This window comes from Octopus sinensis, linkage group LG1 (genome assembly GCF_006345805.1).
Source record: "Octopus sinensis linkage group LG1, ASM634580v1, whole genome shotgun sequence".
In the NCBI taxonomy this organism is placed as follows: Eukaryota; Metazoa; Mollusca; class Cephalopoda; order Octopoda; family Octopodidae; genus Octopus; species Octopus sinensis.
The window spans coordinates 44,553,814-44,581,690 of record NC_042997.1 but is presented as its reverse complement, the minus strand read 5'-3'; the positions used below and the strand labels follow the sequence as shown (position 1 = coordinate 44,581,690).

At 39.4% G+C, this 27,877-nt stretch overlaps 1 protein-coding gene across 5 annotated transcripts in view; it reads right to left on the bottom strand.

The window, feature by feature from the left end:
* LOC115211381 (chromodomain Y-like protein 2) overlaps positions 1 to 27,877 on the bottom strand; it is a 249,187-nt gene that overhangs the window by 98,583 nt on the left and 122,727 nt on the right. Inside the window, exon 1 of one of the 5 annotated variants that reach the window (XM_029780112.2) lies at positions 7,131 to 7,484. The exons of the other annotated variants lie outside the window; for them this stretch is intronic. The gene's annotated coding sequence lies outside the window, so the exon portion shown is untranslated. Of the gene's footprint in view, positions 1 to 7,130; positions 7,485 to 27,877 lie in introns of those variants that run through there. 5 annotated transcript variants of the gene reach the window in all.

Here is a 27,877-nt window from a genome sequence, read left to right as displayed (position 1 = left end):
AAAAAATACACACAACTATATTCTCACAAAACATAGACATAAAACCTCTTGCATTTGCAACATCTACATATGTATACACTCACACAAACATATGCACATACACACATATCCACACACACTTGCACACATGTATACTCTTTACCCTTTTACTTGTTTCAGTCATTTGACTGCGGCCATGCTGGAGCACCGCCTTTAGTCGAGCAACTTGACCCCAGTACTTATTCTTTTTGTAAGCCCAGTACTTATTCTATCGGTCTCTTTTTGCCGAACCGCTAAGTGACGGGGATGTAAACACACCAGCATCGGTTGTCAAGCAATGCTAGGGAAACAAACACAGACACACAAACACACACACATACATATATATATATATATACATATATACGACAGGCTTCTTTCAGTTTCCGTCTACCAAATCCACTCACAAGGCATTGGTCGGCCTGGGGCTATAGCAGAAGATACTTGCCCAAGATGCCACGCAGTGGGATTGAACCCGGAACCATGTGGTTGGTTAGCAAGCTACTTACCACACAGCCACTCCTGCACCTATATATATATATATATATATATATATATATCATCATCGTCGTCGTTTAACGTCCATTCTCCATGCTAGCATGGGTTGGACGGTTCGACCGGGGTTCTGGGAAGCCAGAAGGCTGCACCAGGCTCCGGTCTTATCTGGCAATGTTTCTACAGCTGGATGCCCTTCCTAACGCCAACCACTCCGTGAGTGTAGTGGGTGCTTTTTACGTGCCACCTGCACAGGTGCCAGGCGGGGCTGGCAACGGCCACGGTCAGATTGGTGTATTTTATGTGCCACCGGCACGGAAGCCAGTCGAGGCGGTGCTGGCATCGGCCTATATATATATATATATATATATATATAAATATATGTGTGTATGCAACCTCATCCTCGTACACACAGGTGCTTACATGCATACACATAACATAATACATATATATATATTTAGACATTTATACGCATAAAATTAATGGAAGTTAAAACATAAGGGAAAGCTTGTGCAGGAACATAGTCGAAATGTGGATTCCAGCCATGACCCCGGGAGGCCCAAAACTGTAACAGGTATTTTGTGATATGTAGACATATATAGAGGATATGATGGTGCTTTTTTATGCACCATCCGAACGTGGCCGTTGCCAGCACCGCCTTGGCTGGCTTCCGTGCCGGTGGCACGTTAAAAGTTCCAAACGATCGGGGCCGATGCCAGACCCCCCTGGCACCTGTGCAGGTGGCGTGTAAAAAGCACCCACTACACTCGCGGAGCGGTTGGCGTTAGGAAGGGCATCCAGCTGTAGAAACTCTGCCAGATCAGACTGGAGCCTGGTGCAGCCTCCTGGCTTCCCAGATCCCCGGTCGAACCATCCTACCTGTGCTAGCGCGGAAAACGGACGTTAAATGATGATGATGAGGGTTTTAGTATACTGGTGGTCTAAACAAATGGGTACGCTGAGTAAGTGCTATAAATGGTCATTCATTAAGTTCTAAGTTCACAGCTGAGGCTGGAGCTAGGGACCCATATTAGGCTTCCATGTTAGCAAGTAAATATTAGCGGAAAAGGACATCAAAAACCTGAGTATATCAAGTCATTTATAATAATTTAATTAGGGTAAGGTTAATTTGAACTCTTACAGCTGTTTCTGGGATATCCCAAGTGATAGGCTAGCGTGTCTATAGACACTGGGTATTCCGTCATCAGAGATAAAGTGAGTCTGTATGAAAGTTCTAGACAGGGAAATTCACAGTTTATAAGGAATAAAATAAAAGAATAAAGAGTAAAAGTAGATAGGGGGGGGGTCAAGCGTAAAAGGTTTTGGTAGGGTGGAGGAGGAAAGTAATTATGTCCATTGATTAAATAGGTTAGATGAAGTCAGTGGCAACAGCTAGAAATAGATGCCTAGCTTAAGGGGGTATATGTAGGATAAAACTACAATTAAATGGATAAAAGATACAAATTGAAGAATTAAAATTTAAAATTTTGGCTTAGCCAAAACTATTTTTTCATATCATAGACTTTAACATCCCACGTAGCCATAAGTACCATTTGATTTTCAACAGATCTACTCTGAAAATATCCTACTCCTCTCCACCCAATATAGAATCTATTGTTACTTCAACCAATAAGTGTAAATTTAATTCCTACTACCTAAATATATATAATGATAACATAGTGAAAACACTAAATGCTGCACATGATAACATAAACTGCAGCCATAACACCACCAGGATGTGAACATCCCCACTTCTGAGTAAGGTCAGAGTACAGCTAAAAAGAATGTTAATACTAATAGCACTACTGCTACTACTAACGCTAATAACTCTAATATGACCAGTACTACTACTACTACTACTACTACGGCTACTACTAATAATAATAATAATAGTAATAATAAGGATATGAGCCAATCCCCTAATACCACCCTTAACTTTAATTTGTCCATAAATAGTACATCTTCCCTCTCTACAACTAACTTACATAGGACAGATAGCTGCAACTGCCGATCCGGGACCGAATGCCTGCTGCAAACCCACTGCAAAAGGTTTAACGTAGTGTACCAATGCATTGCCCACAACATATTACATAATTGTATTACCTGACTACATCGGGTCTACAACTAGTTTTGAACAGAGATATTCTGCACATCTAAACTCATTTAAATATGAAGAACATAGCAAATCCAAGTCCCTAGCCAACCACCTGATAAATAGAAAAGTACTGTATAGGGATATGCTGGACCATAATAGACTCTGGCATCCCATTCCAAGGCCAGTGCCTCTACATGTGGACTCTGCCTGAAAGGAGCCCTCCAAATATTAATTCATAATTCTCTGCAATTATTCAATAAACAACACGAAGCATTTTCTACAGGTAAGCATAAGTTCCTTCACACCTTGAGATTCTTCCACAGATCCAAATGCAAGCAAAATAAACACACATAACACCTAAATGCTTCCACAGTCATTACAATATACGTGTGCTTTTCCTTTCCTTTCTTTTTCTTCTCTATCAACATAAATATTTTAGAAGCCAGATTGCTTCATTCCTTAAATTTAAATTCTTTAATTTGTGTTCTTTCTCCATTTAATTGTAGTTTTATCCTGTATATACCCCCTTAAGCTGGACATCTACTTTTAGTCTATTTAGCTCTCCTGACTGACCACTGACCACACCTAACCTATTTAATCAAGACATAAATACCTGCCTCCTCCACTTCACCAAAACCTGACCTAAGAAGAATACTGTCACCTTATTTCTATCTTTATTCTAGTGGAGGCGCAATGGCCCAGTGGTTAGGGCAGCGGACTCGCAGTCATACGATCGCGGTTTCGATTCCCAGACCGGGCATTGTGAGTGTTTATTGAGCGAAAACACCTAAAAGCTCCACGAGGCTCCGGCAGGGATGGTGGTGATCCCTGCTGTACTCTTTCACCACAACTTTCTCTCACTCTTACTTCCTGTTTCTGTTGTACCTGTATTTCAAGGGGCTGGCCTTGTCACTCTCTGTGTCACGCTGAATATCCCAGAGAACTACGTTAAGGGTACACGTGTCTGTGGAGTGCTCAGCTACTTACACGTTAATTTCACGAGCAGGCTGTTCCGTTGGTCGGATCGACCGGAACCCTCGTCGTCGTAACCGACGGAGTGCTTCCATCTTTATTCTGTTTATTCCTTTTTTTTATTTTGATTTTACTTAACTTTCAATCCCATTCATTCTCCACCCCCACCACACCTATCACATTCCTGTCTTTCTTTTTCTCTCTCTTTCTCCTCTCTCTTCTATCCACTCCCTCACGGCCCACTTCTCTCTATCTTGATGTCTGTTTTCCTCACTCTATATACTGCAGACCGTTTGCACACTAGCTAATCACTTCAACAAGAATGCATCATTCAAAATACTGCCTGGATTTACCTGGGATTAAGCATAAAGACCTATACCTTTACGGAAGTACACACCACCATCCATACCCTCTGGAAAAAGATGAACTCTGAACTTTTATTATTCTGTCTGTTTTCTTTTATCTACTTTTATTCCTTATAAACTGTGAATTTCCCTGTCTAGAACTTTCATACATACTCGCTTTATCTCTGATGACCGAATACCCAGTGTCTATAGACACGCTAGCCTATCACTTGGGATATCCCAGAATCAGCTGTAAGACTTCAAATTAACCTTACCCTAATTAAATTATTATAAATGACTTGATATACTCAGCTTGCCTTGGTTTTTGATGTCCTTTTCCCTCTAATATGTGTGTGTGTGTAATCAACAGGCTTCTTTTGGTTTCTATCACAAAATCTACTCATAAAGCTATAGTAGTCCCAGGGCTATAGTAGAAGACACCCCAAATGCCAAGCTGCCTGACTGAACCCAGAACCCTGTGGTTGGGAGGCAAACTTCTTACAAGACAGCCACGCCTGTCAGCAATAATACTGTATCAACATCAAATTTAGCTTTCTTTGCTATTGTCAAGAATTACACCTGAAGATGGGTGTATAAAGAAAGAAAACTGTGCTATCACCCTCAGTAAATTTATGATTGATATTTTTCTACACACAACATACAGAATACCAGTCCAAATAGACGGAAAGAAATGAAGGCTATTCGTAAAGACAGTTATTCCAACTAAATAGCTAATTTTATCTCACCTAACTGAGGTCCACTAATTTTCTAATTTCTTCTCGCCTCTTCGCTTCTTACCAAACTGACAATGAGCTTCTTTCTCAACCAACGGACAGCACCGAAGCAAAAGTTAATCAAAACACTTACATCCATCCACTCTTCATACAATTCCTCACCTACTCCAGACAACATTACTTCTTCAAGAAATAAGGTGCCCCCTGATAAAAATTATCCAATACTTTATTTTAAACAGTAAAATACGATTTGAGGAAGATTCGGTTGTTATTTCTCGAAGGTCGAAAGACCACGTAGAGGCTCCTTCTACTTGGGGGGGGGGGACAACGAGCGGCTACACGGTCGATCGAACAGCTAGAAAATACCTCTCAGCTACACTGCACTATCTTCAAAAGAAGGGAAGCACACGCCAAACAAGGTAGACATAACTTACATCTATCGTATATATAATATATAAAGACCGGAAAGAGAGAAGATCTAAAGTTAAAACAGCAACATTACGTCTTACTCAGCCACTCCAACGTCTAACATTACTAGCAGCTAAGTTTCCTTCAAATCACCCACCTAAAAGCACTGTGCTGGGGGTTGGGGGCATGGAAGGCTTCATCAACGCTTAACTGGCGCTAAACAATAGCGTTTCTCCTTCCAGTGTTCCCTACACTAAACAAGAAGATAAAATAGCTAATTGTGTGAGGCACTAGGACATCAGATCTTAGGCTTGATACCTAACTACAGGTGTTTTATACACCAGAAAAGTCTTAATTCTGCTTAGGTTTAACTAACTGAACAATAAGTACCAAAGTTTCTAATTATCAACCCAAGCACTATCCAAAATTGAATTAGTCTCCTAATTACTTAATACTACGGAAACAGGGGATGCGTACAGCGTCCTGTGGCGCCAAAACATCCGATGGATGATTGAACCTTTGACATTCCATTCTTCACTGACTGCATGTTTTAAGCTGTGACTATTTGCAATTATAACCCTCAAACTATTCATAGATTTAACAGTAAAAACATAAAGAATTCGCAAATCAGCAATAAGTTATTAATTTGGGGGGTTTCAAACACAGCAGGGGTCAGCTTAATTTTCCATCTGCCAGGGCCGATAAAATAAGTGTAGGACTTGTGTCAATTCGTAGAGCCTTGTAGTTTTTGTGGACCGCATTTCGAAGAAACTGGTGAAGGAACTTGTGTATGAGCGTGTTTTTTTGTGTTTTTTCTTTTAAAGAAAAACGATTAACTTAATTTACTTTCTTTGAAACAAGCCATTGAAATGCCGTCACACACCTACCGAAATGTAATTAATTTTATTTTCAATTCTTCTACTTTACAAACCTTTCGACTTCATAAAGCAGTTTATGTCCATCGTCAAATAAAAATAAGACAGTCGAAAGGAGGAAAGTATAATAAAACTCCACTAATAAAAATAATAAATGTTAGAGAACTAATGTGAGTAGAGAGGAGCTAGGAAGGAGGACTACACTGCTGCTGTCTGTCGACTTCATATGGAGTTTGAAACGGACGGGATGCAACTTTAAAAAGGAAACCTAAACATTTGTTTTAGAAGAGCGACACCTCAACAATTAGGTCAAAGAACGAAAGAAAGAATAAGAGGGGAAACAAAAGATCCGAGAGTGCGAAGAGGAGGGAGAGAGAGCTAACATGTAATTAGCGCAATGTTAATTAGACCAGTTGTTGAACACAATCACAGTAAAAGAAAAACGTTTCGTTCGGAAATACGAGAAGAGATCGAAGAAATAGTAATCTCAGACACGGCCGCCTCGCCTGTTTATAAAACAAATGTTTCTCACACAAAACATTCAGTTTTCTCCGGCCTTCCTTTCTTTATCCATAATGGAAGGGGAGAATCACACACAAAAGATTAAACAGTTACACAACACCACCGATATATTTTACTTGAAACTTCAGCAGGTTTTGGCTAATGACTTCTCAAAATAATGATATACATGTGTTTTATATATGTATATATATAAACACGTTTATGTAGGTTTCTATATAAGCCAGCGTGTAAAAATTCGTAAATGTATGTTTAATTATGTGCTATTGTTTAGCCTCTTGTCAGCCCCGACTGGAGCAGATCTAAAAGCAAAGGAGTTCCAACCATGACAATCGCATTTTTTTTCGTATATCCAGGACATTACTCAATGTCATTCCTTTCATAAGACGGTAGTGTTTAATTTCAGTAAATCTAACTGCTATTTCTAGCATGCTGAGCATAGCGGCTCTGTCGTTGGGTCGTTCGATTGCTTTTGTTTATATTCGTATATATATGTGAGGTGGGTATGTATATTTGTATAGTTTCGTGTCCATGTGTCCATACATATATATATTGATGCATAAATACATACACACACACACACATACGTATCGACATTGCGAACACACACACATACGTATAAGTGAGTGTGTACGTGAAAGTAAGTGAATATGAATGATATTATACTCACGCAGTTGTTTGGCGAAAAACATTAGTAATCAAAATCCTAGTTTTGCTAAACCAAAAATCCAAGCCGAGCCTATAAATCCGGAAATTTATCGATGACAAGTGCGTGGTGCGTGCGAGAGAGAGAGAGAGAGAGAAAGACAGAGAGAGACGAGGGAGAGGGGGTGGTGATGTGTGTGAGAGTGTATGTTTATACAACTTGTTTACAGTGGACTACATTGCATAGAGTGGAGATGGAGATGTCGAGATCTCTTGATGGTGGCGGCGCTGGGGCGATGTAAACCTACGAAGTCACTCGATATTATTATTTGTCTTTTAACACAGGAAGCTTCATGAATTCCTTGTTGGTTCGTTCACCGACCGATCCTGTCAAATTAATAACAGTTTGAAAAAACTCCAACTGGAATATTACCCGAATAACATATTCTATTCTATTTTATTTTATTTTTTTAAAATCTTTTTCTTGTTGTCTTTATCACCGATGATAGTGTTGTGGACTTGGGGTGAAGTAGGGAGGAAGACAAGGGTCAAAGTAAGAGTGGTGGTTAGAGGAGAAGGCATTGCGTGAGTAGCAGCGAGCGGGACGTGGACCCTGGAAAATGGCAAAGGAACTTTTGAAACAATAGAAGGGACTCGAGATAACTATAACGACAAAACTACAATCAATAATAATAACTTGCATAAATACAAAGCAACTGATTTATAAAGAGAGATGTAATTGGGATTATGTGACGTTCATGCCTTTCTAAAAAAGCTTTAGTGACGATATTAAAGTTGTTAATGATATAGAACGAAATGGCTACAACCGGGGGGGGGGGGGGAAAGTAGTGTAAATATTTTTTCATAAGGCCTAACATTTTTGACGGGAGGAAAAATTGGATTCTAAGGTGTTCATGCCTTTTAGAAAGACGTCAGTGGCATAATTTACAGACGAAGAAAATACAAAGAAAAGAGAAGAAATGAAGAACAAGCAGCCGCTGAAATAGTCGACGCAGTTACTAAACAGAAAGTGAAAAAGAAAATCTAACTGCAGTAAAGTATTAAAAAAATATAATGGATAAAGGTCATTTGTTCTAAATTAATTGTTTTTCAAATGATTAATTAGTAATAATACAATGTGTCATGCTAAACAATATATTTGCCACAAAGAAAAAAAGATGCAAACATGGCAAATATTCGGTACCACACAACAGAATAACACGCTAACATAACCTGTGTTTAGGTAGGTATGTGTGTGTGTGTGTGTACACATACATAACAATATAAAGTGAGATAACTCGGAGTAGCAACCAAGTAAATCATTAGCTTCAAGCTAATAAAATTCTACATATATCATTTTTCTATTGCTTGTACTCCCAAACGTGTAGGTGTGTGAGTGTATGATATTCCATGAGTAAAGCCCTCAAAAGCACACCCCAATGAGAGAATGGTGATCTTGTCTTTTTCAACTGCAAAACCCCTCAAGCCCTACTCGTATCAAGAAAACATCATAGCACCCTACCCTCTTTAAACATGAGCAACGAGAGCTGTAAATGTTAGTTTCACAATCACAGAGGAGCTCTCCTGACAAAAGCAAACCCGTAAAATAGAAAGAGCCTTTATTCCAAAGACTGGTCCTCTTCAGGGTCAGAAAATAATTTACCTTCCGATAATTAAGGACACTCTACAAAGCTCAAGTAAGACCCATAACAACAGTGTATTATTCTTACACCTGGGATATTGATATTACTGTACACACACATCTAAGAGCACGTCCAGGGTAAGGCCACTTGATTAACAAAATCACTCAAAGACACACTCCAGCCTCTTAGCACACAAGTATATTATCTCATCCCTTTACTTTTTCTACTGTGACTATAATGGCCTCTTCTTGGAGCTGGCTCATACCACATCCACTCCTGACTTATTCATCACACCTCCTCTCAGTACCCATGTTGTGTCAAGCCACCCCCCACCCTAAGCAACACACCCAGTTGCACTCTTAACATCACCCAATCAGAAACCCCCGCCTTGCTCATGCCTTTCCTGCACGTTTCAACTTGCAACAGCTTCAGAAGAATGTTGAGAGCACCAATGTCCACTAGTCTCAGTAGGGCCACACCATTACTCCACTCTCTAGAACCACCTAATAAATAAATGACTATTCCAATTGTCTGATCAACTGAGTTATAAACTCACTGAATCATGATACATACTCTCTTTTACTTGTTTCAGTCATTTAACTGCGGCCATGCTGGAGCACCGCCTTCAGTTGATCAAATCGACCCCAGGAGTAAGCCCAGTACTTATTCTATCGGTCTCTTTTGCCGAACCGCTAAGTGATGGGGACGTAAACACACCAGCATCGGTTGTCAAGCAATGCTAGGGGAACAAACACAGACACACAAACACACACACACACATATATATATATACATATACATATATACGACAGGCTTCTTTCAGTTTCCGTCTACCAAATCCACTCACAAGGCATTGGTCGGCCCGGGGCTATAGCAGAAGACACTTGCCCAAGATGCCACGCAGTGGGACTGAACCCGGAACCATGTGGTTGGTTAGCAAGCTACTTACCACACAGCCACTCCTGCGCCTACATGTTGCACAGTACTTTCTAAACATGATGCATATCCTGACTGTAATCTTTGACCCAGGATCAGTGTACATAATGGATGAATAAGGCTGGCCCTTAGAAATAGAATGTACAGTCTATTTGATGAACTTTCAATACAGTTGTTATTTATTTAATTATGCTCACAAGACTTCGTTCAACACAAACCTACAGCATAAGACATTCACCTAAGATACCATACAGCAGAATTAAACCCGGAACCACTTAACTGTTAAGCCAACTTCTTAATAGCTCATCCAGTAAATAGTCTGAATTTCTTGAGATTCTTCTAAATGATATTTGGATCTACTTGCATTTATTGATGTCTGTCTGATTGCTGGATATACTCTTTACTTTCTTGTTTCAGTCATTTGACGGTGGCCATGCTGGAGCACTGCCTTTAGTCGAGCAAATCGACCCCAGGACTTATTCTTTGTAAGCCCAGTACTTATTCTATCGGTCTCTTTTGCCAAACCACTAAGTTACGGGGACGTAAACACACCAGCATTAGTTGTCAAGCGATGTTGAGGGGGACAAACACAGATACACACAAACATATACACACACACACATACATACGTATATATATATATACATATATACGACGGGCTGCTTTCAGTTTCTGTCCACCAAATCCTTGGTCAGCCCAAGGCTATAGTAGAAGACACTTGTCCAAGGTGCCAAGCAGTAGGACTGAACCCGGAACCATGTGGTTCGTAAGCAAGCTACTTATCACACAGCCACTCCTACGCCTATATTTAACCAAATTTATTTAAAACTGAGTGCTTTATTGATATCTGCCTGGATTTTTAATCTCATTTTTTCTTCTAATCATACATATGAAGATAACATGGACACCGCTCAGGCTCGAAAGATTGACCGTTATGTAAACCTCCTCCAGGAATATGAAGACACAGGCTGGAAAGTGGAGCATTTTCCAATCGAAGTCAGATGTAGAGGATTTGTTGGACACAGTGTGAGGCAACTGTTGTTATCATTAGGCCTAACTCATCGTAAAGTAAATACCACCATGACCGATATCCAAACTACAGTGGAGAAGGCTAGCCTTTGGATTGGCTTAAAAAGTAACAATGTGCAATGGCTAGAAGAATATCGAGCTTTATTTGATAGCCAATTGATCTAGTAAATGGGGCCACATGTTAGTGGGAAGGGGGAAGAGTGCATTGATGGCGTCAAGAAGTAGACCCCGAAACGGCACGCATTCTCTTCTGTTGAGTCCATACACTTGCTGACTTCTGGTATGCAGAGCTTTCAACTGGTAGCACGTGCATGTGCAAGTTGTTGGCAAAACAGATATATTGCTTAGGCACTGCAAGATTCATAACCTGGTGTAGAACTCGATATATGTATGTTTCAGAACAAAGTGTTAGACGAGTGTAGAGCAGTAGTAAGAGAAAGTGATGACACAGGAAAAAGGATGCTTATGTTATGAACAGCAGAAACAGCTGTAAGCTAATGAAGTTCATAGCATAACTATCATTTTTTTCCTGTGTCATCTCTCTTTCTTATATATAAAAGTATATATATATATATGCCTGCATGCATGCATACACATATGTACTCTGTGTATGTGTGTGCATATATTTTCTTATTATAAAGACCCCCTTCGGTCATGAATGACCATGGGATTGCACCTAGAAAGTTACCCTCCTAGACACAAGTCCGGGCAAGGTTGTTTATGGAAGACCAGCAGTCGCCCATGCATACCAGCCTCCCCTCTCCACACCACCAGTGTTATCCAAGGGAAAGACAAAGGTCGATACAGCTTGACACCAGTGACGTTGCAACTCATTTCTACATATATATATATATTATATATATATATATATATATATATATATATAGAGTCTGATATTTCAATCACCTGAAGAATGACTGTAACTCGAATTTTTACGAATTGGACAGCCATGAAACGATCGTAGTGTTATACTAATTATCTTTTTTTAATAATTTTGATATATATTTAAAATAATATAAATTCATTAATCTTATGTATTGGCTTAAGTTTTTCATTGTATGATTTGCCTAATAGTGGTTTTATCTCTAATTTAATATAATATAATATATATATATATATACACATACATACATACATACACACACACACACAAGGAAGAGAAAAGTATTCAATATAAGTAGTAGAGTACTTTCATTTGCTTAGGACTAATAATTCACTTTGTCACTTACTCTGGGTTTCTCACATGTATTAATGTTTGAATCAATTTAAGCAACAAAGACAGCAAATGCATACAAGTGAAAAAATTAATGTGGAGCCAGAGTGAATCATAAGCTTTAAACAAATACATGTGTACATTCATGTGTGTGTAAATAGACACATGTATTCAGCTCATAGTCGATGTATCAGATACAGATGTGAATATTTAAACTATTCTTTTTTTTTTTTTGCAGACAGGTATAGCAGTGACAATATAGTTGCAATACGTATACATATATCTGCTGTTGTCACACTCTAGCTCTGTATCTGATACATTCATCCCAAGTTGTTCAACTCAATTTGGTTTCAGTCATAACATACTACCAACCAAAAGATCTAAATCTTTGCACAACATATTAAAGATAACCTTAACCCATCTGAAGTGGAAATCAGATATATCCACTCAAAATTTCATTACCCTTAATGTGGAAAGCAGTTTTAAATGCCAATGTCTTTTGTCGAGGAATATCATGTTTGAAGCTTTTTTTTATTTTGTTATTGTTGTTGAGACATGTTGAGTTTATTGAAGCAAATCGACTTGCAGAAAATACCAATTCTATTTTTGATAGATATTTAACATCATTACTGGAATAACCATGGAAATTTAATCTCACAGTCAAAAGGTTACGTCAAAAATAAAGAACGCAGTGAATAACTTCAACCATTAAAACAAGATGTACTCTATCTGGGGGACTTCAATGTTTTAAAACCAAAATGACTGGAGTTATCATTCTCAAAGACACTTCAAAGCATAACTGAAGGAAAGCAGAATTGCTTTTTAGAAAAGTGCATGGTCCCTCACATGCAACAAGCTGAGATACTAATATACTAGAGAGGTACTGGACATCACATTTTTGCCCCTTATTCATGATAACAAAGCCACCCCTACAATATTCTTAGGACATACTTCTCTATCATAAATCTTACAATAATTGGCAAAGGAAACAAAAATATGCAACATCAAGAAACAATTTCAAGCAAAAGTAAGAAAACTAAAAACTAGCCATGAATCCTGACTGCAAATAATGTTGACAGAGAGTTAGAACTATGGACGCAGTTGGCATGTCTGTGCAACATAAAACAAAAACAAAAAAAAACATAGAACCCTGCCCCTTCCCCCAAAGAGGGTGATTGGGCAAGTCTCTCACAGTCACAAATAAAATTAAACTGATGCTAGTCTAAGGATACAAGACTATTGTAGTGTTCCTGATTCATCTTGTACAAAGGTAACCAAATGGAATTCGGGTCTTTTGCCTCACTAACACAAGATACCTGCCGTTGATTCCAGCCACATACCTACTTTGCTTCTCACTTCTATATATGTTTTTCATGCAGGTTTTTACTATATTTGGGTCCAGTTTTATTCAATACTAGCAGTATCACCCGGCGTTGCTCGGGTTTGTAAGGGAAATAACTATATAAGCATTTTTAGAGATGTAAAGTCTAATAGCCATCTCAATATGGCTAACCACAAAGAGGCGGGGTGTTACTGTAGCTTTTTTACGTTCTGAGATTTAATAATACATTTTTAGAGAGTTACTTCCCTTATATAATAGCAAAAAAATGGGAAAAAATGATGGTAAATTTTTTTTTTTAACGTAGACTCATCGTAGACGCGCGCTAATACCCAGAAGGGCTCAATATGAATCACGACTAGAAGATACCCGCTTTTGGTTAAACTGCACCGCAAAATGTGGGAATAGTTAGGAATCTAAATCGTAGGAGACAGACACACAACTTCACTTTTATATATAAAGATATATGTTATCAGATGGAATGAGAGCCTTGGTACAAATTTTTTCATCAGAACTCTCGCCCATTTGATATGGACACAAAATAATAAAAATGAAAAAGAATAATGAGACAAATAATAAAAATTTGACTAGTCGGAAGTATGATAATGTTCTAAGAATATTATTTTGGTACTGAGATCTTCATGTTGATTATACATATACAGAAATGCCTTGATATATGAGTTAAGGCAGTGAACTGGCAGAAACGCTAGCACACCAGGCGAAATGCTTAGCGGTATTTCATCTGTCTTTATGTTCTGAGTTCAAATTCCGCCAAGGTCGACTTTGCCTTTCATCCTTTCGAGGTCGATAAATTAAGTACCAGTTACATACTGGAGATCGATGTAATTGACTTAATCCGTTTGTCTGTCCTTGTTTGTCCTCTCTGTGTTTAGCCCCTTGTGAGTAGTAAAGAAATAGGTATTTCATCCTTTCAGGGTTGATAAATTAAATACCAGTTGCGTACTGAATTGATCTAATCAACTGACCCCCTCCCCACAAAAAATTTCGGGCCTTGGGTCTAGAGTAGAAAAGGATATACAAGTTAATTTGTACTTGGAGACTGCTTGCAAAATGAAAATTCATAAAGCAGAACAATAATTTCCCATAGTAGCAATGTTTAAAATTATAATTCATTCCCTGAAAAATATTTTACCAGTAAAATCTATAATACCTGTAAATAAATTGCAATAAAACAGAATGTAAAGAATATTTTATGTAAAGTAAAAAGTTGGCTTTGGTGGAATTTGAACTCAGAAAGTCAAGACAGGCAACGACTCTGCCAGCTCTCCACCTTAATATCACTATAAATATTGACCATATAAATATCACTGATTTTATTAGGTTTACTGACAAAAGTTATACCAGTCTGTAAGTAGACTGTGTACCAAGCATGCCTAGACCTAAATTGTCATTTCTATTTTTAATTTTTAAAAATACTGCAGGCAGTATTTTTCAACTAAAATAGATGACCATTAATGTTGTTTTAAATTTTAATTATAAATCATTTAACCCTTTAGTGTTTAAACAGGCCAAATCCGGCCCAATATATTCTACATGTTTTATATTCAAACTGGCCTCTCACACCTAACCTACAATGCCATTCTAAAAATAAGTAATCACATCATTGAAACCTCAAAGCTGTAAGATGATCCAGGATTAATTCAAAACAATTTGAGTGAAAAAGTATGACATTTAACAGAGTAATCTGAACACTAAAGGGTTAAGGCCTTACCATCAAACAAACAACAGTCAAGACATTAGCAGAGTCTGTATCACTCTGATCTTGACTATGCTGGTGGTCTGTGTGATATGCAAGACTTATTAACGTTCCTTGGGAATGCTGCAGCCAATGAAAGAAGACTAAGTACAGGAACATCAATGAAGATGAAAGACACTTGCCAATTCTGTTTCAACAATGGCACATAATTTAAGGAGGTCAATGACCTTGGGTCCAACATTGCTGATAACAAGAAAGACCACCAGGGACTAGCCTGAAATGCCTGTAACAAGCTTCAAAATGTTTGGCAACTGAGTATTTCAAAATCAACAAAACTTGCCTTCTTCAGGACAGAGCTAAAACCTAAAGAATTAAGAAGAAGCTTCAAGATAACATTGATGGTAAATATATCAGGCTTTTCATGAGGGTTCAACATATTTTGTGGAATGAACATAAGACCAAAGAGGATGGACACATTCCACCCACCTCTAAGCTGATGGCCACTGCCATCAGGCCATTTTGAATGTTAAATTTTGAAGACTTCAGTAGCTTAACAAAGGGCTAAGATCTCTCAACTATATAGTCTGAGACAGATAACATGAGACTTGGGGATCTGCCAAAGCTAATGGAGTTAGAGAAACCTGTTACACCATTGTGAGATGCATCTCAGTTGCTGCCAAGACTACATCTTGATTCTTTTGCCCATTATTACAAGTCAACAAAGGAGACTCTACATGGTTGCTTGATTTGCTAGAATAGCAGCCAAATGCACTTCAAATCACACTTTGATGTTTTAAAGAGAACACATTGGATAATGTGGTGCTAGATACAATATGTCACACAGAAAGATGAGATAGTCACAGTTGGAATGCCTCTGATCAAAAGTCTGCCCAGTCAAGGCTGATCTGTGGCTAAACAACAATATTATATCAGTAATTTCTCCTTTGATATTCTCATGCTCACACCTTAAATTCTGCGAAGCAGACAGCACATATGATAACATACATGGCCATATAGTCTTAGAACATCCTAACGACACAAGCGCTCTCTATCTCTCTCTCTCTCTCTCCCTCTCTCTCTCTCTCTCTCTCTCTCTCTCTTCATTTTCTGCTGAATTTTCAATTCAAAATTTCAGACGACAGATTTAATTAGCACCAATTTTCACAAGAAAGCTATCTGTTGGCATCTGATTGTGCTTTATGAATCACTTAGCGCTAAACCCACCTGCACAAAGAACAAGAGCACTCATATAAACAATGAGTGTGTCAAAGCAAACTTTAGGACTCCAAACTCCAAGCAGTTCCAAAATGACTGAAAGGTAATGGCTATCCAGCAACCTTCGCAGGGTGCATGGATCAGTGAAATAAAGCACCAGTCAAATACAGGAGTTTGGTGGTATTGACTAACCCTTTGTGCTTATATTAGAAACAATTATTATTATCATTATCGTTAGTCATATAATTATTCTCTCAAAGTGGATGGATAGAATCAGTTCAGTGATAAACTAAATGCTAGACCATTTAGTCTGCCACTTTCTCTATATTCTTATATTTTAAATTCAAATCCTGCTAGTGTCAGCTTTGCTTTCACCCTACCAGGATCAATAAAAATAAATAGCAGTCAAGGAAAAGGGTTAATCTAATCTAATCTACTAAATTCTTATGCCATAATTTTTGGCCTTGTGTCTAGGTAACAAAATATTGTTATTTTTATTATTATTATTATTATATTATTATTATTATTATTGAGTGAGCAAGTAGTAGATGCCATCAAAGTGACACTGGGGTAAAATATACGAAGCCCAGTATACCCATCATGTCTACCTGTCTGATAAGGGCACAACAGGCACATGCATCACAACCATGTGTGCATGACATGGTAATCTCATTTCAAGATAAACAGCACATGACCTTGCAGGTGGGGCCCAGTTAGAATTTTAGAAAGATCTCTGAATAAGGGTTGGTTAAGGAGGTTGAACGAAACACCCATGTTTCCAGAGGTGAATTAACCAAACTCCAAAGAACTCCTCTCAACACATGGCTATGATGCTTCCCCACTACTTCTGCTCGTGATCAGAGATGCACACATCATCAACCACTAAGGGACAGGCTCAACTGGTTAAGATCAAACAACTGACAAGTAAATCTGTGGTATTGAGCAGGATATTTGTCAAGACTAAACAATGTACATGATAATATTTTCAGTCAGCTAAGATCAGAAGCCACAAGAGCCACTGTCTGGTACTGCATCAGGGAATTTACTATTATTGTTATTAATTGTAATTTTAAACAATAGCCTCATTAGACACCAGTACACAAATTTAATGTCAAACTGTGTTTTAACATATCTTTGCCTCCAAGATTTTCCAATATTTTTAGATAGTAACTGCTGATTTCTTCAAAATCTATATTTAAATTTCCAAACTTCACTACAAATCAGCAGTAAATTCTCAGAAATGTTTTTAAAAATTGCAAAAGGAATCAGATATCTGTGTAAATTGTTATTTCTAATAATAACCTACTAATTATTAGATATCAGCAATGACTATGACAACAAAATACTGAGTGTGTGTAACAAATGATAATACCAGTGTTTATACAACACAACATCCAATGCAGTTCCTTGCTGCAGGGTCCATATTTGTCACTTCATTTCTTTAGCCATCAACAAAAATAAATAGCAGTTAAACTTAATCTGTTGCGTGGTTCCACACTACTACCATCCAAGGCTTTATAGTCTCACTGGCAGAGTCCACTCTGTTGCAAGCATTTGGAACAGTTCTCTGGTCTGAAAATAATAGCCTCCTTTCTTCCCTTCAGATTCTGAGGCCCCGAGAAAGGTCATGGGCACTGACCTTCCTCTGTTGACTACATCAAAACATTCTTACTGAAAGTTTGGTGCAAATAGATATGGTACATAACCTCCAAGTTCAGAAGAACAATGTCAGCAGAGAGAGACAATATATCACAAGGAGTCAAGTATTAATTATTTACAGTAATGGAGGGCTTATCAATCATAAGAACAGTGCTCATGATCAAATGACCAGTGTCATCCTGGATAGGAGAGCCGGTATCTAATCAATAGTGCAATGAATGCTAGCGACTTTCTTCATGAAACTAATCAAACTTATTCCTTCTCCTGGGATCCATTCCACTCCAAGCCATAGAAGCGCATACATGTCCTCATGCTCAAATCTAAGACAAAGAACATCACTGAGACTTTTTGAAGTGATGGTAATAGAATGACAGAAGGCTCAAATATTATGGAGACATTCGTAAACAAGCTGCTTTATCATCCCCTTTAGTCTCTTTCTATAATTCTTGCCTTAGATTGGAAATATACAAAATGATCCCCCTGTCAGTGCATCCTCTCATCCCATATGTTATCAATTCTGGATTCAGAAATGCTTCATTGCTCTTTCTTCTCAGCTCATAATGTTCCTTCTACATTAACAACATTCTTGCTGTTACAACTAACAACACACATTCCAATGCAGATTATAACACGCTTACGTCCTCTTCAAAATACCAAACACTGACATCTACATATGACCTACATACTTCACATCATGCATACATTACCTCCATGAATGGAGACCTTCAAAGTATCCTTCAGTAGAGGCACTGAAGGATATATTTCTTTTTTTTTTTTTTAAAGAGAGAGGACATCCTTCAGTGGCAGAAACATACAAGTAAAAACAATCACTTCAAAAATCAGGTTCAGTAAAAAGTAAGCAATGTTTTGAACCATGAAGAATTTGTACTGGATTTTTGCAGAGTTTTGAATTTTGTTTTTAAGCATTTTTTTGAAATTGTCTGATAATATAGACATAGACTTGTCCAAATGCATCAATAAATTAACATTGATATTTTTTCCCCATTTGTTACAGTCATCTCAAGTGGAACTGTCCAAGTGCAATGTTTGAACAATTTTGCTATTCAACTTCAAAAAAGGAAGTAGAGCAGCTGAAACTGCTCACAATATCAAGAAAATGTTTGATGAGGAAATGATCAATGAGTGGTCAGCTTGAAAATGGTTTAAATGATTTTGCAGTGAGCCTTGAAGATCGTGAGTGTAGTGGATGCCCATCTGTCATCAATGACGGTCAATTAAAGACTGTCATTGAGAAAGATCCATACAAAACCACTTGAGAACTGGCAAAAGAACTTCAAGTTAGCCAGAAAACTGTCTGCAACCATTTGCATGCAATTGGAAAATAAAAAAGGCTCAACAAATGGGTACCACATGATTTGAATGAAAATCAGAAAATGCACAGACATGAAATTTGGTTGTCACTTCTTCTCCGTAACCAGACTGATTCTTTGTAACTTGCGATGAAAAATGGATTCTGTACAATAATAAAAAAACGTTCTTCGCAGTGGTTGGACCAAAATGAAGCATTGAAAATCTTCCCTAAATCTGAGCTCTTCAAAAAGAAGGTTATGGTGACTATTTGGTGGTGTACTACTGGACACATCCACTAAAACTTCTTAAAACCCAGAAAAACCATTTCTGCACAAACATTGCCATGAAATTGCCAAAATGAACGAAAAATTGCTACTCGTCCACCCCAAAGTGGTTGGTCAAAAGAAGGGGGCCAATCATTCTTCACGACAATGCTTGACCACACGTTTCACTAATGACGCTCCAGAAGCTGAAGGAACTTGGATACGAAGTTCATCTCCATCCAGCTCATTCCTCAGACCATTCTTCTACCGACTATCACTTTTTCAAACAACCTGATGGCTTCCTGCGAGAGAAAGAGTTCAAAAATCAAACTGATGCTGAAAGCGCATTCAAAGAGGTCATCAGCTCCAGAACTCCAGATTCTTGTTACCGAAATAAATAAGCTTGTAACTCGATGAAAAAAATGTGTCAATTGTAATGGTACTTTCTTTGATGAATGAATGAAATATGTATATATATAAAAGCACCGTCCGTTCGTGGCCGTTTGCCAGCTCTGTCTGGCCCCGTGTCGGTGGCACATAAAAGCACCATCCGTTCGTGTCCATTGCCAGCATCGCCTGGCCCCGTGCCGGTGACACGTAAAAAACACCCACTACACTCACGGAGTGGTTGGCGTTAGGAAGGGCATCCAGCTGTAGAAACACTGCCAGATCTGACTGGTCCTGACGAAGCCTTCCAGCTTCACAGACCCCGGTTGAACCGTCCAACCCATGCTAGCATGGAAAGCAGACGCTAAATGATGATGATGATGATGATGATGATAATATATATATATATATATATATATATATATATATATATCTATATATATATATATATCGCAGAAAAGTCTTCTCACACTTAATCTCTCCACTCATCTCACCTCACACACAGATGACTCATACACAACAAAAAAATTTGTACTGTCTTTGAACTCATTTTCATAGAAGCCTCACATATACAGCCTTGCCAAAACTACATCCTAAAGACTAGGTTTCCTCCTCAAGGACAGAAACAACACAATCTACATCAATTGTTACACCTTAATTCATGCTGGGCATTCAATGAAATATCAAACAGTTAATTACTGAATACCCAGTCTCCAATATGCTACAATCACTGGTTCAAAGTTATGCTGTTTGTTTTCTTTACCTCTTCTGCCAAAACCGTATGAACCTAACGTACCTGCATCGTCCTCCGTCATCATTGCACTATGTCTCACTGCCCAACTGTACCATAAAGCCCTTTGCTAAAATCTACTCCGTTAGTGCTGCACTCCTCTGGAACATCTCTGCCTGCCTAGGTTATACTAAACAATAATAACCTGTAAAAGTTTATACTAAATACAACCATATTAAATATAAGAGTCTGAGAGATACTGCAAAGATGAAGAGCACTACCCTCCCTCCTCATTTGTTACACTAAAGCATAATAAACATGTAGTGGCTGTGTGGTAAGTAGCTTGCTAACCAACCACATGGTTCCGGGTTCAGTCCCACTGCGTGGCATCTTGGGCATGTGTCTTCTGCTATAGCCCCAGGCCGACCAATGCCTTGTGAGTGGATTTGGTAGACGGAAACTGAAAGAAGCCTGTCGTATATATGTATATGTATATATATATAAGTGTGTGTGTATATGTTTGTGTGTCTGTGTTTGTGCTCCTAGCATTGCTTGACAACCGATGCTGGTGTGTTTACGTCCCCGTCACTTAGCGGTTCAGCAAAAGAGATCGATAGAATAAGTACTGGGCTTACAAAGAATAAGTCCCGGGGTCGATTTGCTCGACTAAAGGCGGTGCTCCAGCATGGCCGCAGTCAAATGACTGAAACAAGTAAAAGAGTAAAAGAGTGAAAAGAGTATACTAAATACCATACAGAAAGGTTTCGAGAGAAAGTAAACAAGCACTTAATGGCAGTTGCAACTGATTCTAAATGAGAAGTTGGTGGGGGAAATAAATCTCAAGCAATCATCAATTCTCTAGAATACAAGCACAAAAACACACACATACATATATACATACACAATGTGTTCACACATACATGTGTCTGTATGGCAGTAAATGAGATAAAGTGAAGAGAGTACAAGCAAACACGAGTACAGTAACTTAGTGATCTGATTCCTTTATTTATTCTACAAACAACACAGGTAGAAGTGAAATTCCAGGTGGATCAATGAAACATCGCTCAATAGAAGTGATCCTTTTCTTTTCTGCTGCAATGTAAATAAAGGTCGATAAATTAAGTACCAGTCGAGTACTGGGGGTTGATGTGATTGACTGTCCCCCTCCCCACAAAATCCAGGCCTTGTGCTTAGAGTAGAAAGGATTATTATTATTATTCCCCCACCCCACCCCAAGAGAATGGTAAATTCCAGTGACTCACAACTGTTTAATGAATTCTGTCATTCATTTTTCTGGTATAACCCTCACTCAAGGAGAATATTTAATAATATGAAAAAACAAAAACAAAAAAAAACATATTACAAGGGTTTGGTCACTAACAGATAAAGAAACGGTCAGAGGGTAAAAAATAAAATGCTGGAGTAAAAATGATGCACAGTAATTCAAAGTACAGTTGATCAGAAAATTGATGGCTTTAGCAATTAAATGAAAAGTATTCAGCAGATCCTTGCATCTTATGCTACTATGGACAATTTTAAATGAGGTCTAAAGCCCACAATGATCTTTGACCACAAAAATGACACTAATAACAGAAAGGGAGGAGAAGGAGGTAATCGTAATGGAGATAATGGTGACATGATGGCAAAAACAATAAGAATAATTTCTAAGGTCCAAATCCTGTCAGCCACATTCAGCCGTTTACCTGGCCACTGCTAGCTCAAGCACAGGGGGAAGGAAGTGTTCTTTTGAAACAAAAAAACTTCAATCATTACTTTGAGTCCTATACTTGCCCAGTGATGACAGCCTGGTTGGTAGACTCACTCTATGCATACATAACACCTGCAACACAGACATTAATAAATGACAAATACAGCTGGGAACCCATAAACAAATAACCAAAAAAATGGCAGCAGGCCTGATTATTTGAATAAGGTGTTGTTGATGATGTGAATGGAGAGTTAAGCTGAAAGCTTATCCATCAAATTACATTCCTACAGCAGCTGGTAATGCTTGCAAGTGAGGTAGGTGAGAAAGAAAGATTACAAATATTTTCTCTCTATTCTTTAAGGCTATATCATAACATCAGTCAAAATCAATAGTTAGTCGCATGTGTTCACTAACAGATCTGTGACACTAAAAGTTCTTCAATCAGATATCTTGTCTAAATGTTTACAAAGGCAATGGGCAAATTATGCTTTTTGGCCAGCTAACATTTTAGATCTGTCATCAGGAAAATGGCTATGCTCAATATACATAAAAGGAATAGATCAAAATTCCATAAAATGTACTCAATGAGACCTTAAGAGATAGACAAGGGATGTAGCAGAATCAAAATCAAGTGGACAATGAATCTGCTTGTGGCAGATACTCAGGAATAGTTAGCACTAAAAGTATGAGCAAATGCTCAGATAGCTTTATAGAAGTTGTTGACAGGCGCAGGAGTGGCTGTGTGGTAAGTAGCTTGCTAACCAACCACATGGTTCCGGGTTCAGTCCCACTGCGTGGCATCTTGGGCAAGTGTCTTCTGCTATAGCCCCGGGCCGACCAATGCCTTGTGAGTGGATTTGGTAGACGGAAACTGAAAGAAGCAGTGATTGTAGCATATTGAAGACTGGGTATTCACTAATTAACTGTTTGTATATATATGTTTATGTGTTTGTGTGTCTGTGTGTGTCCCCCTAGCATTGCTTGACAACCGATGCTGGTGTGTTTACGTCCCCGTCACTTAGCGGTTCGGCAAAAGAGACCGATAGAATAAGTACTGGGCTTACAAAAGAATAAGTCCCTGGGGTCGATTTGCTCGACTAAAGGCGGTGCTCCAGCATGGCTGGAGTCAAATGACTGAAACAAGTAAAAGAGAGTCAAAGAGAGAGTATTCGGCAGAGAGAGAGGGTGATCTGCAAGCATGGTAGCTAGACTATGTGGGAGAGGTTCAGTGACTTATTACCTCTGCTAACAACAATGAATTCACTTTTAGAGCAAAGTATAGATTGTACACAGTCTATAGATTACAGCAATATTGTACAAGAGTGAGATGTAGATAGTGCAGAGGGTGAACAAAGGCTGGCTAAAAGTGAAGTATGCACACTCCACAAGATGCATAATATTAGTGTATATGAGTAATATAGCAGAGATGAGTTGAGAGATAAACTGGGTAGAAGAGGAACCAGATACAGTGAGCAAAAGAGAAGACAGAGTAGGCACAAACATGTAATAATCTAATAAGATGTAATGTTTATGGACTCCCAGTTGTATTTGTCATTTATTTGTCAAACCTGACGATTGGGCTACCCAGGACTTTCTTACCTATAGCCCAGGCCTGCGCAAAACTGGAGAGGACACTTCAGTGCTGCTGTAAAAAGCTGCAGAAACAACACGGGAGGTAACAGTCACGAGTGATAAGTCCATTCAGATTGGCGTAAAATATGGGCGCTACAGGGTTACCTCTGACGGTGGGAGGGACCTCCGTGTCCTATTGGTTAGCTACTGCCCACCTCAAGCTGGGCAGCCCCCAGTTAATAAGGTGCTGACCCACCACAGGCCGCCTGCTCCATTGGGTGCTTGGAGCTAAGAGTATGACTTGAAAAGCGGCCTGCAACCTCTGCATCAGGCAAACAACTAAAAGTCAAGAAAACACCAGTTCTGCGGTTGGCAAGCTGGAAATGTCAGGACCATGTGTCCTGGAATATCTGATGATCTACTCAGGATTGAAGACACAAGGAAAACGGCCATCATTGACCGTGAACTAAAGAGGCTCAACATAGATATTGCTGGGCTGCAGGAGACAAGACTTCCCTCAAACGGCAAACTCTTTTGGCAGGGAAGCGATCCAGAAGAACCTCGTCAACATGGCGTTGGCTTTGCAGTGAGAAACTCACTACTCTCCTCAATAGAACCACCATCAGGAGGCACTGAGCGTATCCTCTCACTGCGCCTCTCGACTTCTTCTGGCTCAGTACATCTACTCAGCATCTATGCTCCCACTCTCTACAGCTCAGAGGAGACCAAGGACCAGTTCTACAAAGATCTCAACTGTGTCATAGAAAATATACCAACGACTGAAAATATCTACCTTCTAGGGGATTTTAACGCTCGCGTGGGATCTGACCATGATTCGTGGCCCATTTGTGTTGGACACTTTGGTATTGGCAACATGAATGACAATGGTCAGAGACTACTCGAGTTCTGCACATACCACAACCTGTGCATCACAAACACATTCTTTACCAACAAGCCATCCCACAAGGCATCCTGAAGACATCCAAAATCTCACCACTGGCATCAGCTGGATCTCATCATTACACGGAGATCCTTTCTGAATTCTACTCTATTGACCCGCAGTTACCACAGCGCGGATTGTGACACAGACCACTCACTAATTAGAAGTAGGGTGAGGATTCTGCCTAAAAAAGTCCATCGCTCCAAGAAAGTGGGCCGACCACGCATCAACACCGCCAGAACCTCGGACCCTACACTGCGAAAATGTTTTGCTGCTTCTATCAAGGTTGCCCTCAGTAGCTGCCCAACCTCCTCTGCTGAAAGTAGGTGGGACTATATCAGGGAAGCCTTGTATACGACATCAATGGATACTTTCGGCATGAGAGAAAGGCAAAACCCAGATTGGTTCAATGCTGGGCTCTCAGAGCTGGAGCCAGTTATCGAAGCAAAGCGTGCAGCTCTGATGCAATACAAGAGTGACTCTTCTACAAAGTCACTCGAAGAACTCAGAAAGGCACGAAATAAAACCCAACTGACAGCCAGACGCTGTGCAAATAGGTATTGGCAGGAAATCTGTCAGAGTATCCAGTCAGCTGCTGACAGGGGCGACACCTGTGGGATGTATGCCGGTTTGAAGAAGGTCCTCGGTCCATCCGCAACCAAGTCAGCCCCTCTGAAATCTCATCAGGGATCAAGGCAAGCAAATGGATAGATGGGTGGAGCACTACCAGGATCTCTACTCACGGGAGACTACAGTGGCTGAGGCTGCAGTCGAGAGTGTCAAGATCTTGCCAGTCATGTGCGAACTTGACAGTCCGCCATCTATAGCAGAGCTCACCAAGGCTGTTGACTCCCTAGCAAGAAATAAGGCTCCGGGAAAAGACGGCATCTCCTCAGAGATCATGAAAGCCGGCAAAAACACCATCCTGCTTCGGCACCTTCATGAGCTTCTGTGTCAGTGCTGGGAAGAGGGTACAGTCCCTCAGGATATGCGGGATGCTAACATCATTACGCTTTACAAAAACAAAGGTGACCATGGTGATTGTAACAATTACCGTGGTATATCTCTTCTAAGCACTGTTGGAAAGACCTTTGCCCGCGTTATCCTGGCCAGGCTACAACTACTTGCTTCTCGAATCTATCTGGAATCGCAGTGTGGCTTTAGAAGAAGCAGATCAACTATCGATATGATATGATATTCTCCATACGCCAACTTCAGGAGAAGTCCAGAGAGCAGAAAATGCCATTATATATGGCCTTCATTGATCTAACAAAGGCTTTTGACTCGGTAAGCAGAACAGGCCTCTTCATCCTGCTCCAAAAAAATCGGATGTCCACCAAAGCTGCTGAGGATCATCAAGTCTTTCCATGATGACATGCAAGGCACCATACAGCACAATGGTTCAACATCAGCCGCCTTCCAAATAAAAAACGGGGTAAAGCAAGGTTGTGTCCTCGCTCCTACATTGTTTGGCATCTTCTTCTCGCTCTTACTTTCACATGCCTTTCAGACATCAGATGATGGAGTGTTTCTGCACAGTAGAAGTGACAGGAAACTGTTCAATCTCTCGCGCCTGTGAGCCAAGACCAAAATCAGAAACGTCCTGATCAAGGAGATGTTATTTGCTGATGATGCCGCTCTGGTAACACACACAGAAGAAGCCCTCCAAAGGCTCATTAACTGAGCAAGCATGTAACGACTTTGGCTTAGCTATCAGCCTTAAGAAGACCAGCATCATGGGCCAGGCTACATCGGACATCCCAAACATACATATTGGAGACCACAGATTACAAGAGGTGGAGAAGTTTACCTATCTGGGCTCTACTGTCACCTACAACCTATCCCTTGACGCTGAGCTCAATATACGCATTGGCAAGGCAGCTGCTCCGATGGCCCAACTCTCCAAACAGGCTTGGGACAACAATAAGCTGACCAAGACCACGAAAATGAAGATCTACCAGGCATGTGTACTTAGCACTCTACTGTATGGAAGTGAGACTTGAAGGCTATACACACGCCAAGAGTGTCACAAAAAAGTGACAGAGAGAGAGAGAGAGAGAGAGAGAGAGGAGAAATGGAAAGAAAAGAAGAGACATCAACAAGAAACTATGGCTTTTCAACCAGCCAGGAACAGCCTTCTCTACATTTGCTACATGTACCTGCCAGAGGGAGTGTTTGTCCAGGATAGGACTACACAGCCACAGCAGGAAATGTATCAGGACATGAAATATAAAAGACTAGACAACTCCATTGTCTAGGATGCCAACAAAAAGGATGCCAACAACAATGTATCATTAAGTTATAAGCTGACCTAGTGAAATATTTTATGGTCATTACTCAGACCACTTAAAGTTCAAAAGGCATTCTATTGTATAGAATAACAGCTTAGTCCTGACTACTTTACTACTAGTAGTAAAAACAGCTGTAAATTTGAAAGTAAAAAAAAAAAAATCCCACTTCCTATCATAGTTCACATTCTATCCACCCTGGCACACCTAACTTTAGCTGAATGCCATAAAAACTTCAAACTTTTCTCTTGTATCAATCCTGGTGAACAGCCTAGATAAGAACAAAACTCAGAGCAGAATGTCAACTTTGATATAATAAATACATATCTATATGCTCTGCTCAACATATTGGGTTCTCAATCAGATAAAGTTTGCACTGTGTTAAATATAGTTTTCATACATTTTACTACAGTTACATTACTATGATATATATATATATATAGTTATCAATTGATAGACACATGACATTTTGATGTGTATATGTATACTCTTTTTACTCTTTTACTTGTTTCAGTCATTTGACTGCGGCCATGCTGGAGCACCGCCTTTAGTCGAGCAAATCGACCCCGGGACTTATTCTTTGTAAGCCCAGTACTTATTCTATCGGTCTCTTTTGCCGAACCACTAAGTGACGGGGATGTAAACACACCAGCATCGGTTGTCAAGCAATGCTAGGGGGACAAACACAGACACACAAACATACACACACACACTTATATATATATACATATATACGACAGGCTTCTTTCAGTTTCCGTCTATCAAATCCACTCACAAGGCATTGGTCGGCCCAGGGCAATAGCAGAAGACACTTGCCCAAGA